Here is a 12,711-nt window from a genome sequence, read left to right as displayed (position 1 = left end):
CCAATAACAGTGATAGTAAAGAGAAAGTATTTTGTAAAGTTAAGTTATATTGAGCAAAAACATGAATCTAATCTAGAATATTATTGGTCTGGATTTGCGTGATGAATTGTTAATTACTCATTAACAATTTATAAATTAACTGTTATAAGCAAATGAGAACTAATGTGCTTAACTCTGATGTAATTTTCCTATAAACATCAAATAATTCATTTTTTTAAAGACAATCCCTCTTATATCAGCAACTGCCAAAAGTCCTTATAATCATTATCATCATCATCATTTAGTGTCTGCTTTCTATGCTAGTAGGGGTTAGACAGCTTGACTGAAACTGGTAAGCTGGAGAGCTGCACCAAATTCCAGTCTGATTTGGCATGGTTTCTATGGCTGGGTGCCTTTCCTAATGCTCGCCACTCCAGTAGTGCCACCATAAATGATAATTTTTTTTAGCAATAAATAATATTCATATGAAACAAATTGTATACTGCCAAAATGTGTTTGCTTCCTTATCATTTAATTTGACTTCTAATTTGCCATTTGAAATGGCAAATTAATTTAGCTTTAGCACCCTTTGTCAAAAGAGTTACAAGAAACTTTATTCAGTAATGAATGATGGAAATACAAGCTAAAAAAAACACTATTAGCCACTCCACCTTGAGGAGTTATGAAACTTTGTACTACATATTTTCAGCAAATAAAAGATCCAAATTATATAGCTTGGAGAATATTTCAAAGACTGGGAAAGGAGTTGACTCGTTATTAGAAGCAACAATCCAAACTGAAGATATGAGATGGTGCAATTTTTTGAAGTACATGATTGATTTTGTTCTTTTTTGGAGGGGAAACCTGGTTTAGCATTTGACAGATCATCACAGTGAATAGTGAATCAAACAATGAGAACTTGTTTGATCTGATAGAACTGCTTTCAATTTAAGATCCTACTTTCCAAGAGCATGTGCTATAGATAAAGAATACCAAGAGAAATGTGAATGCCTTTAAGTTCATAACTTATTTTATGGGTCACAGAATGAATTTAACTCAGAATGTTCTAATCTTGTGAAAGAGTATATTTTACTGGAAAGGAGATCTTCAAAATATTTCACAGACAGTTATTTTGGCTGCAATCCTTAACTCTTCATGTGTTGAACAGGCAAAATTTCTGTTGTGGTAAATTAATACAAGATTTTTTAAGTTCAAGAATGCAGTAATAAACAAAGGGAAGAGATAGGTCAGTTAATCATGAACACTTTGGAAGATCATGCCATTCCCCAAAGTAATTGCAGAGCATAAGCACATAGCAATGGTAATAACAGCAAGGAAGTACAATGGTGTCCAAGTAAAAGTATTACAGCTGTGTTCAATAGTTATTTGTTCCCTATGTGGCTATCATACTATCAATTTGTGTAAAAAAATGCTGAATGCATATTGGAAATCATAACATATTGGAACAATTTGAAACAATTTAAAACTTGTTTAGTTCCAGTTCTAAAAGTAATGGGAATTACTTTAAATCTTCAGCATTCAGATTATTCTGTCAAATGTAATGCTTATTTATTCACATTATTTTGAATTAATCATGCATGGTTTCATAACTTTAAGACTTTAATGATGTGATTGCTTATTTTTAGAATGACATTGTAGGTAGGAGAGAGATGCTGGATCAGGCTAGTTTAAACATAAAACATGTAGAATATTTGTGTTGGCTATGGCCAGTTTAAAAGCTAAAGGGTTAAAATTATCAAGGGTTAAAATTACATGGCATGCCATATATCATTCTCACTGCACTATGTACATAGTTAAGACACTTTACATTTATGATCTTGACTATTTTATTAGTAAATAAGTATCACAGGGGGAATACATCTTTGCAGTAAACACAGGAATACTATAAAGTCGATGAGTTTATCATCCATTTCATGGACCAGATTAACCTTTTCCTGTAAGTATGACATGGAATGATCTCAGTCATGTTGACTTGTTTGAGATACAGTAGATGAAGATAAAGTCTTCACTGTTGCTCTGGCAACACAATGAATTATGGGATTCTGCACTATTTGCCAGCTTTTAAAATTTTTTCATCCATTAGTTACTTCAAGTAATGTTGATGTGTTACAACAAATAATCTGGCTTGCAGGTAAGTTTAGTACATAAATTAAAATATATAAATGCAACTATCACATTCATAATATGTTTGGAAAATATTGCTAGCAGTATTCTAAAATTTAGGAACTATAATCTTAGGGTGTCTTATTCATTTCTCTCTTCCCCCACCCCTGATTGTATGCCATTATATATTTTAAATGTAAATAATTATCTAAGAAAAAATATTTTTGGAATAAGTGAACCAAACATGCAGTCAAGTAATGTTGTTAAATGGTAACAAAAGTGAGGAAAGGAATGTTGCAATATTCTCATTGCAAGTTACAGGGCAACCCCACTGGTGCTAGTGCCACACAAAGAGCACCAGTGGTGGTGTCACATAAACATCACCCAATACACTTTGCAGAAAGGTTGGTGTTAGGAAAGGCAATCAGTCATAGAAACCATACCAAAATAAACAACAGTCTGGCACAGTTCTCTGGCTTGCCAGCTCCTGTCAAACCATCCAAACCCATGCCAGCATGGAAAATGGACATTAATTGATGATGGTGATGATGATGATGATGTTGACATAATACAAACATAAACAAAACAAAATTAAAAAAATGAAAGTCGAGCAACTGCTTAGACTAGTGGGTCAAGGCAGTTGCTTGTCATCACATTGTTTTGGCAAATGTATTTAGAGAGAGGCTGGATTGAAAATGCTTGCAGGCTACACTGAATGAAAAAATGAAACCATGATTATATATGGCTAAAAAAAAAAAAAACAGCTTGTGTTTTGATTTTTGTTATTTAAAATTTTTTTAGATGATGTATATTGTAATGAAAGAACCACTGCATATTCAGCCCTTTAGTAATCAGATTATTCTGTCAAATGTAATGCTTATTTATTCACATTGTTTTGAATTTATATTGCATTATCTCATTGCTTCAAGATTTTGATGTTTATTTTCAGAATGACATTGTAGGGTTGGTATGAGAGGTTGGATCAGGCCAGTTTGAACATAAAACAGACCATTCAGGCCAGATATGGCCAGTCTAAATGGTAACAGTTTAATGAGGTCAAACTTCATTTGTGTCATGTATGACATGGCAAGCAGAAATGGCTTGAAGCATTTTTTAGCTAAGCTAAATGGGAATGATTGTGGCTTTGAAGTAAATGTATGTAATAATGGTCACATTTACACCAATATTTACTTGCATGCTTCCTTCACTGAACAAGTAAACATTTTATACCCATTCCTCCTTTTCTTAGAAACAATGTTTTATGTGAAGCATGGCCTAGTGGCTAGGGTGTTGTACTTATGATCGTGAGATCATGGTTTCAGTTCCTAGAATGAGTGGTGTGCTGTGTTCTTAGCAAAACACTTCATCTCACATTGTTCTGCGATCACTTCGACACTTGATGTATGACACACTAAGCACATCTTCAGGCAACATTGATTTGATGGAGGGAGCGAGCTTATGAACAGCACATACATTCGATCACTATAAACAAATCATCTGTACAGGTCGTTTGGCAAAAAAGCTGAACACACATACATCATCTTTGATGGGAGAATCCAACTTATTAGAACCTGTGTAGCGTGTTGGTGCTGTGTAGAGATGTTGTTGATGACGTTGGTGAGAGACATGATAGTGGCGACGAAGATGGAAGTCGCTGTAATGTGGTCAGTATAAGGTGTCACCTCCTGTGCAGGTGACACATAAAAGATACCTTTTGAGCGTGACCATTGCCAGTACCGCCAGACTGGCCCTCGTGCCGGTGGCACGTAAAAGCACCCACTACACTCTCTGAGTGGTTGGTGTTAGGAAGGGCATCCAGCTGTAGAAACTCTGCCAGATCAGATTGGAGCCTGGTGCAGCCATCTGGTTTGCCAGTCCTCAGTCAAATCGTCCAACCCATGCTAGCATGGAAAGCGGACGTTAAACGATGATGATGACACATACACACACACACACACACACACACACACACACACACACAGAGGAATCCCTTGCTTTATAGAAGTAATGTGTTTCTGAAAATCTGGCTGTAGAATGAAATAAATTTTCCTATTCGTTTTCATATTATCAAGTGAGATAACATTTTCAAAAAAAAAGAAAAAGTAAAAAAGAAGCACAAAGAAGCAACAGAACATGCAACACGATAATTTTTATACATGAAATAACAATTTCTAAACACACATGGTAGAATATAGATACATAAATATACAAAAACATTTCAAGAGGAATATTAGGGAAACATAACCTCCTTCTTTGGGTGGAGGTAATTAATAAGAATCATAATATCATTAAAGTACATTCTTACCACAAAAGATGTTGACTACTGTGTGAGGGGTGGTGGTGGTGGAATGAGCGTTATCAGGAGCATGAAAGACGATATTTATTACCAATATTTATTATCTCATCAGCTTGAGGGATGAAGAACTTATCCAAAGTTGTTTGTTGCTTATGACACTTCATCTCTTTCAACAGCTCGGTATAGTAATAGTAATTGAGCTCAACATAAACACCTCTTGTAATTTTTATGTTATGTTCATGATTGGGATCATTATCAGCAAAAACCTGCAGACCTTCCTGTATAAGTGCTGACCCCTTAGCAATAATTTTTGCAGCCACTTTTCATAAAAGCATCAGCTCCTCGTTAGATAATCTTTCTCTCTGGGACACTAGCAACTTAATTACATTTTAGATGGATAGGTTGTATTCCATCTAATGTGACTTGACTCAGAAGGCTGTAATATCATTTGACAGGAAACCCAGTATAAAGAATACATAAACAAGGCTGTGACTTTTATATACTTTTAATGTGGCCACAAGTATATATATAAGCTGGATAATAACTGAATGCTTTGATGTGTGGAAGTCATGGTCTTCTGTGGATTAGCTCCTATCTGCTACTGGCATGTGGTGTGAGCGAGGGACAGTTAGTTTACGTCTTCACAGTCTCATGTCCTGATGCAGGAAAAGAATGTCCAAACGCTATAGACAAGAATTCAAATGCTCCAAAAGGCGTGGTGACAGCTGTCTTTGGAATGTCGTCGGGGTTGACAGGAATTCGATGATACATGTGTACCAAGTTGATTTTAGAAAAAACCTTGCAGCTGTGCAGAGCAGATGAAAAATCCTGCACATTTGAAAGGGAATAGCAATTTGTGACAGTGACAGTGTTAAGACATCTAAAATCTTCAACTGATCAGAAATCAGAGTCATTCTTCCTGGCCATGTGTAAAGGTGCTCCCCAGGGGCTCGTGGAAGGAACGAATGAGGCCCAGCTGGAGCATGCGCTCAAATTCAGCCCGGGTGATCTGGAGTTTCTCTGGAGACAAATGGCGCGGTCAAGAAAAAACTGGAGGTCCCTTGGTCCTGATGAAATGTTTCATGGAAGTGGTTGATGGACATTTATTCATATATCTACATGCATCTGCGTGTGTTGTATGCTTGCTTTTAACCCTGGTGAGGAACTCTTGAACAGTGATATATTAGAACCTGTGCAGTGTGTTGGTGCTGTGTAGAGATGTTGTTGATGACATTGGTGACAGACATGATGGCTGTGACGAAGATGGAAGTTGCTGTAATGTGGTCAGTGGTTAGACCTTTGAAGGTCTGGAACCAACAGACCTGGAGACTAGAAGGAGGTGAGTTTTTATAGCTAGTATGTATGGTAGGCTCAAATAGAGTTTGGAACAGACTGTCTCACATGATTCATTTGGAGGCTGCGATTGTTTGGAATGCATATTGGCGCATGATAGAGTAAGAGACAATTTGCGCCAGTACCAACCACTCAGAGTGATAGACACAATAGGGTCTAAAACAGCACCCAAAGGTTAGATGTTACCTGCTACATTCGTATGTATGTATATATAATAGAGAGAGGACGTTCACTAGAGTTCACTACAACATTATCCTCTATGATACCTCGAAATACTACATCCTTTGAAAGTGTCACAGTATCTTTCTGAATTTGATGTAGACTTTCTGCTTGAGGAAATTTGTAATGTTATGTATACGGTATAGTCATATGCTTTTCTAAGCACTATTCAAAATTGAAAGTTTCACTTCATCTCATGACTCAGCTTTTTTCCACAGCATCCACTATGTTAAATTTCTTCCAGAAATCTCTAACTGTAAGTTTATTCTCCCTGTCAATTGCTTTCATAAATTTATAATGGGACTAGAAAGTTCTTGATACTTGTGGAGTATCTCCCTCTCCCATTACAATTATTTTTTTGTAGTCTTAGGATTCTGGAACTTGAAGAAGAAGAGGCTTACAAGCGGATGCGATTCAATGGTTGTTTATTTGGTTCTCTTTATTTGGTTCTCTACCTGACCATTGATGTCGAGACTAAAAGTTTTGGGTGTGCGTGATAGCACACGAAATGGTCCCTTACAAGGAAAAATGAGAGGTCCCTTGACAGAGTCATCCTGAACAAAAATGTGAGTTCATTTGTCAATGTTCGGTGGGATGTGGGAGGGAATAAACTGGTCACACAGATGCATGGGTGGAAGACTTGAGAAATATGAGCAAAGTCTGGTGACATATGACGTTGGATCAGGACGTGATGAATTGTCTGGTGCCAACATTGTGCCAGGGAGTGCCAGGATGGTACCGTAAAGGAGTTCAGCAGAGGAGAAACCTAAGTCTGTTTTAACAGCAGTGCGGCAACCAATCAGAGTAGTGGACGCAACAGGGTCCAAAAGGGCGGCTAAAAGCTAGCTGTTATCTACTATGCCTGTATTTATATATATATATATATATAACAGAGAGAGAGAGAGGAACTTCCCTCAAGCATATGCTACAGATAGCCCCCACCAGTCATTTTGTGGAAGACATTTCTGTAGCGAAGAAGTGAAATTAGAAAGAACGGTTGGTCATTAAGGTAAAATGAAGGCTGGCACTGAACTATCAGAAGGAATGTGTGTTCGAATCATGTTGGGGTCACCATTTTATAATGGGACTAGAAGGTTCCTGATACCTGTGGAGTATCTCCTTCTCCTATTAAAATTATTTTTTGTAGACTTAGGATTCTGGAACTCGAAGAAGAAGAGGCTTACAAGCGGATGCAATTCAATGGTTGTTTATTGGTTCTCATTTCATGGAGTTTGCTCCTGTATGTCAGTGCATAGGTCATTAGCTCTGTTCGCGAGAGGTACATTACCTCTTGAGATAACGGGTAAAGTTAGAGCGGGTTAAGAATCTGCGGTGAGCTGCTAGGTTGCAGTGTTGTTCAAGAAGAGAGCGGGTTGCTCAATACACCTTCTTAAATAGATGTTGCCCATGAGAGCCTTGCTGTGGTCTCGTGCATGGCAAACATGGTTGTAGGCGAAATCTCGCTCTTGTCTCGGACCTGGTAATGGCCGCCAGCAAGATCTTGTACAAAATGGCACTGGCTTCTTGTGTCACGCTATAAATTGTTTGAAAGTTCTCATATAATTTGTTCTGAAGTTAGCTATCACACCTTGATCCATCAGCTGGAGCAATGAAGTTATAGTCATGGGGATATATTCAACTCACACATCATCAGAAAAGTCATCTAAGTTTGCTGGGTGGCTTGGTGCAGTGTCTAAAAGAAGCAATGCTTTACTGGAAATATTGTCACTGGCACTGTACCTTTCTACAGCTGGACAGAAAATATATGTAAATCACTTTTTGAAAAAGGCTTTTAGTTATTCATATCTTCTTATTTGAATGCCAAATCAGAGGTAGATTAAATTTTGCATAACCCTTGAAAATCTTCGAATTTTTGGAGTGATGTGCGAGTAGGGGCTTTAATTTCATATTACTAGCAGCATTTCCTCCCAAAATAAGTGTCAGATGATTTTTGGAAGGTTTAAGTCCTGGTGTTGATTTTCTTCTTGAGAAATGAAAGTTCTAGGAAGCATATGCTTCCAGAAAAGTGCAGTCTCATCAATGCTATATACTGGCTCTGATGTGTAGCCCCCTTCAGCAATCATTTTCTTCAACTGATCAGGATAATTAGTAGCAGCCTCTGTATCAGCATTCACAGTTTCACCAATCATTTTTATGTTGTGTAAATTCATGTGCTTCTTAAACCTTTCAAACCAGCCTTTACTAGTCAAAAAGGGTTTTTCATTAGAAGTTTCACCTTCCTTTTTCTGCAAATTGTCATAAACTCTTGGCTTTGTTTTGAATTACCATCATGTTTATTGACACATTATGCCACTTCTGTTCTTTGATCCATACACTCAAAAGTCATTTCGTTTTAAGCATCATATTAGATCTCTAGAAAAATGTTCAGACAGTTAATGGAATAGCTTCTTGATCACTTGACATAATTTTCTTTTTCTTTGTTTCCTTGGTGAGTTGGTTATGGGGTTTTTGATTGAACTTTTGATTGCTTATACTTTTAATTTATTTTCTTCCTAAAAATATGTTAATAAAATCATCAACTAGCAATGTTTGATTGACGAAAGTGAAAAAGAACACACAAAAGGAAAAAAAAAACTGAAAGGGAAAATTGTAAAAAGATCTTCCTAATCTGTGTAACCAGTGGCAGTTCATAGATAAAATTAGTGGGGGTGCTGCTTCAGAAAAAATTTTAGCCTTTGTTTTAATATTGTGTAAAAGGAAACAAACATATAAAAAGGAAATTTATACATAAACTTAATCGGTTTGCGTTTTAGCCCATGACGGGTAGTATGTTTAAGTTGTTCACTGAACACCACTGTGAATTCCCCCTTGTTTTTCAAAAATCCCTCCTAAATCACAAAATATGGGGAAAATTTACCCTATTTTTCAAATCCTGGCAGCAACACTGTAGCAGAATAATAATCTAATTCTACACTATATCACATTCAAGAATATACACATGTTTTTAAGCACAACACACATGGAGTTAAAAAGAAACACTACCTTTCACCAGCACACCAGGGTCAGCACTGTGTGAACAACAGTGCTCTCTTTCCCTAGCGTGCAGCTTCCTATCTCAGACATGTGAGCATGCACACAACAGCCAAACACTGTGTCACTAGAACTGTGAAGCACACAGTACTATAGAAGGATTTTTGTATTTTTTCATAAACTAGGGGATAGCTACTGACATTAAGCTTAAGGATTATATAATGTACAAGTATAAAGAAAGAATTAAAACAAAAAGGACGCATTATATTGAATGTTATCGATAATATCGAGTGGAAATAGGGGGTGCTGCAGTTCCACAGTGTCTACACATGAGCCGCCACTGTGTGTAGCTAATGTAAAAGATACGCTAAAAAATGTGGTCAGTCAATACTTAGAAAATGACTAATCACATTTAGAAATTATAAAAATGCTTTATACATTGACAGACATTTTCTGTCTTTTGTCAGATATTGTTCCCAGTGTATATGTTTCAAGATTTAATGCTTTGGCAATATAACTTAGATTTATCTCTGCATCAAGTCTTTTTAATACATCAAGTTTAATATCCAATGCAAATCCTTTACAGTTCTTTCTGCATTACGACCTTCATGTCTACTTGATAGCTTCTTTCCAGACATTTTAAATTGAAAACAAATCCTACAGTAGTGGTGATTAGTTATTCACAACAAACAAGTAGTAAAAAAATTTGCACCAGGAAAGATCTGATTTGTGAGAGCAGAAAATTGTCTTATTCCTATTGATGCAATAATGAAAATAAGAGAAAGGTGAATGACTGAGGAAGAGAAAATACTATATGACTACAGTTAGATGAAAGTTCACCAGATTTAATAGAAAATTTGCTCCTTGTACTTCTGACTTAAGACAAGTACACACACACCTCCACTCACACAAACTTATACACACACACTCATACACACATACACATGCGTGCATGTGCACACAAATACAGGCACTCATGCACAGACACCCATACTCCTGCAGACATGTGTTGGTGTACTTGCTGTCATCTGTTGTAGCCAGTTGGATTCAAAAGTTGGTGGGTTGATAGTGAGGATGATGTAGGTTGCATTGGTTTTGATGTTAGTGATGGTGGTTGGGTATTGTAGGTGTTGTAGTGGTTATATGGTTCTTGTTAATTGTATTGTTGTGGCTGTTTAGTCTCAAGTCAGTTCTCATAAACCTGAAATCAAAGACATTTCATTCAGCTTTTTAAAATACACTAGAATACCACATTATATGTTTTTACTTGAAATGAATTATGCTTATCTACTTCATACTAAATACTACCGTTGCTATTAGTGGTAGGGTTCGTGTTGATAGAAACATGCATGCACACATACATACATACATACGTTCATACATACATACATGCACACACACATGCACACACACATATGTATATATACTCACATTATGTACATCATATATACATGCATGTAAGTGTGTGCATGTATGTGTGTAATGTGATTATAGTTTTTCAAATCTTCAACTATATACTTGATCTTGTGAAAGTGTAGTTTTAAATTGTAAACAATTTAAAACTATGCAATATGAGTTTCTGTAAGAGTGAAATTACAGATTGTCTCCTGAAATTAATAGTCATGCTTTACAATTTCTGTAAGCATGAAATTCCATAACCTGAGGTAGTCATAAAGCAGGGGATTGCTGATATATTAATATACTAGCAGTAATACCAGTCGTTGATTGGGTAATTTACTTTAACTGTTTCTTGGGTGCCACATTCAAATTATTATTATATATATATAATTTACTCCTCCTGTATATGTGTATTTTTATAGGAGAAAAATATGTAATAATTGAAGTAGAAAAAAGATCAATTTCATACATGAAGTTGTGTTTGCTTATTATATGACAATAATAAGTGAGTTGTCTGTGTTATTTTATTTATTAATACAGTAATGACAATTATATAATATTGTTATAAAAGAAAAAAACATGTAATAATTGAAGTAGGAAAAAGATCAATTTCATACATGAAGTTGTGTTTGCTTATTATATGACAATAATAAGTGAGTTGTCTGTGTTATTTTATTTATTAATACAGTAATGACAATTATATAATATTGTTATAAAAGAAAAAAAACATGTAATAATTGAAGTAGGAAAAAGATCAATTTCATACATGAATTTCTGTTTGTTTATTATGTGATTATAATAACTGAGTTGTATGTGTTATTTCATTTACCAAAACAGTAATGGCAATTATATAATACACTTCATTTAAACAGGTAATTTACTTATTCGTAGATATAATGATAGTAATAGTAAATTAAGTTATTGAAATATTCATGTTGCATTAAGAGTGAATATTTCTTCATAAACAATATTCTTTGTTTTATTTTGGGGTGAATAAGCAGAAAGATTTGCTTTTGTTCCTGCGCATGATGCTCCTACATAAAGTTGGCCATGTGAAAAGCATGGTTGTTCAAGTTGCAATCCAGCAACTTTTAGTGTTTGGCCCTGACTTTTACTAATGCTCATGGCAAAAGAAAGTGGGATAGGAAACTGTAACCGCTTAAATTGGAATGGGACATTAGATGATATAACTGGTATGCAAGGAATGAAGATGATCTTACCTTTACCATAACCAGTGAGAATATTTGCCACATAGCAGTTTCTCATGTATTTGTGCACAATTAATCTTGTGCCATTGCATAATTTTGGCTGAGACGAATTATGTAATAGCATAATAGGAGTCCATTTTTTCAGCTGAAGACCATGAGAAGCTGTACCTGGTGGTTCTAGTGAGTTCAAAAATTCGATGGGGGAGTCAACAATGTCCTGATCATCAACAACCTGGTCAATTGAGTTATTAGTGAATACTTCTCCTGGAAGTTTATTCAAAAGCATATTATAAATGCTATGTACAGCAACACTTTTGGAGCCGGGATAAATTGTTTAAAGATCCAATCTGTATTGTAATTATGAAGAAGATTAGGATTCAACAGTCACATATGGACCATGAGACATGAAAATGTCAAATAATAAAAAATATAAACCATTACAAGCTAGAATAAACATAAAACAAGGTTTTATGGGGCGTCTATTTACTTCAGTCATGCCTGTGTATATATAAGAATTATATATATATATCTACAAGAAAATCTTAGATAAAATGAATCTATGGGTTAAAGTAGTAGAAAGGCCAGGGACCCACATAAAATCTTTGATCTGTAGAACATATACATTTGAAAGAACCCCCTGTATGGATAGCAACTGTATACATTGTAGGATAAACCCACAGTAAACTGCAAAATTAGGTATGTAGTCTATAGGATAAGGTGTACTGTGGGATGGTGCAGAAACAGGACAATGACATACATTGAGGAGACAGCAAATAGCATAGATGAAAGGATAGGTGAACAATGGCAGGAGACCAAGGAGGAGAGAAGCTTTTCAGTGCTCAACATTCTCAATAAGAACATGGTGGCTCAGTCAATAACATAGATGTTAAGATATTATCAACACATAGAACAGAAACAACACTTAGACAAGTTATGGAGAACACACATATAGTAATAGACAGGGAGCCTCAACAGAAAATTTGAATGAGGTGATAACCCCTCCTCTTTCCATTAAGAAAAAAAAAGACACCAATACCAACAATATAATACATAAACCCATACACATACTTAACAGAATGAGAAAGAAAAAATAATCTATATATACATAAGTGAGGTTGTATGTGTAGGTGTGTAAAACCTGCA

The 12,711-nt window shown here is 35.6% G+C and overlaps 1 protein-coding gene and 1 long non-coding RNA gene across 4 annotated transcripts in view; both read right to left on the bottom strand.

The window, feature by feature from the left end:
* The window catches only part of LOC106870830 (uncharacterized), a 109,242-nt gene that overhangs the window by 69,860 nt on the left and 26,671 nt on the right, over window positions 1–12,711 (bottom strand). The window lies entirely within an intron of this gene.
* LOC149137722 (uncharacterized) overlaps window positions 7,163–12,711 on the bottom strand; it is a 17,058-nt gene continuing 11,509 nt past the window's right edge. Inside the window, exons 2-3 of the long non-coding RNA XR_016243255.1 lie at window positions 11,581–11,915; window positions 7,163–8,484 (exon numbers count right to left, since the gene is read on the bottom strand). This is a non-coding gene — a long non-coding RNA (uncharacterized LOC149137722). The remainder of the gene's footprint in view (window positions 8,485–11,580; window positions 11,916–12,711) is intronic.

Source organism: Octopus bimaculoides, chromosome 1, assembly GCF_046866305.1.
Source record: "Octopus bimaculoides isolate indiv1 chromosome 1, ASM4686630v1, whole genome shotgun sequence".
Lineage (NCBI taxonomy): Eukaryota > Metazoa > Mollusca > Cephalopoda > Octopoda > Octopodidae > Octopus > Octopus bimaculoides.
Note: the sequence above shows the minus strand (reverse complement) of the source record. Positions and strands in the feature narration are given on the sequence as shown.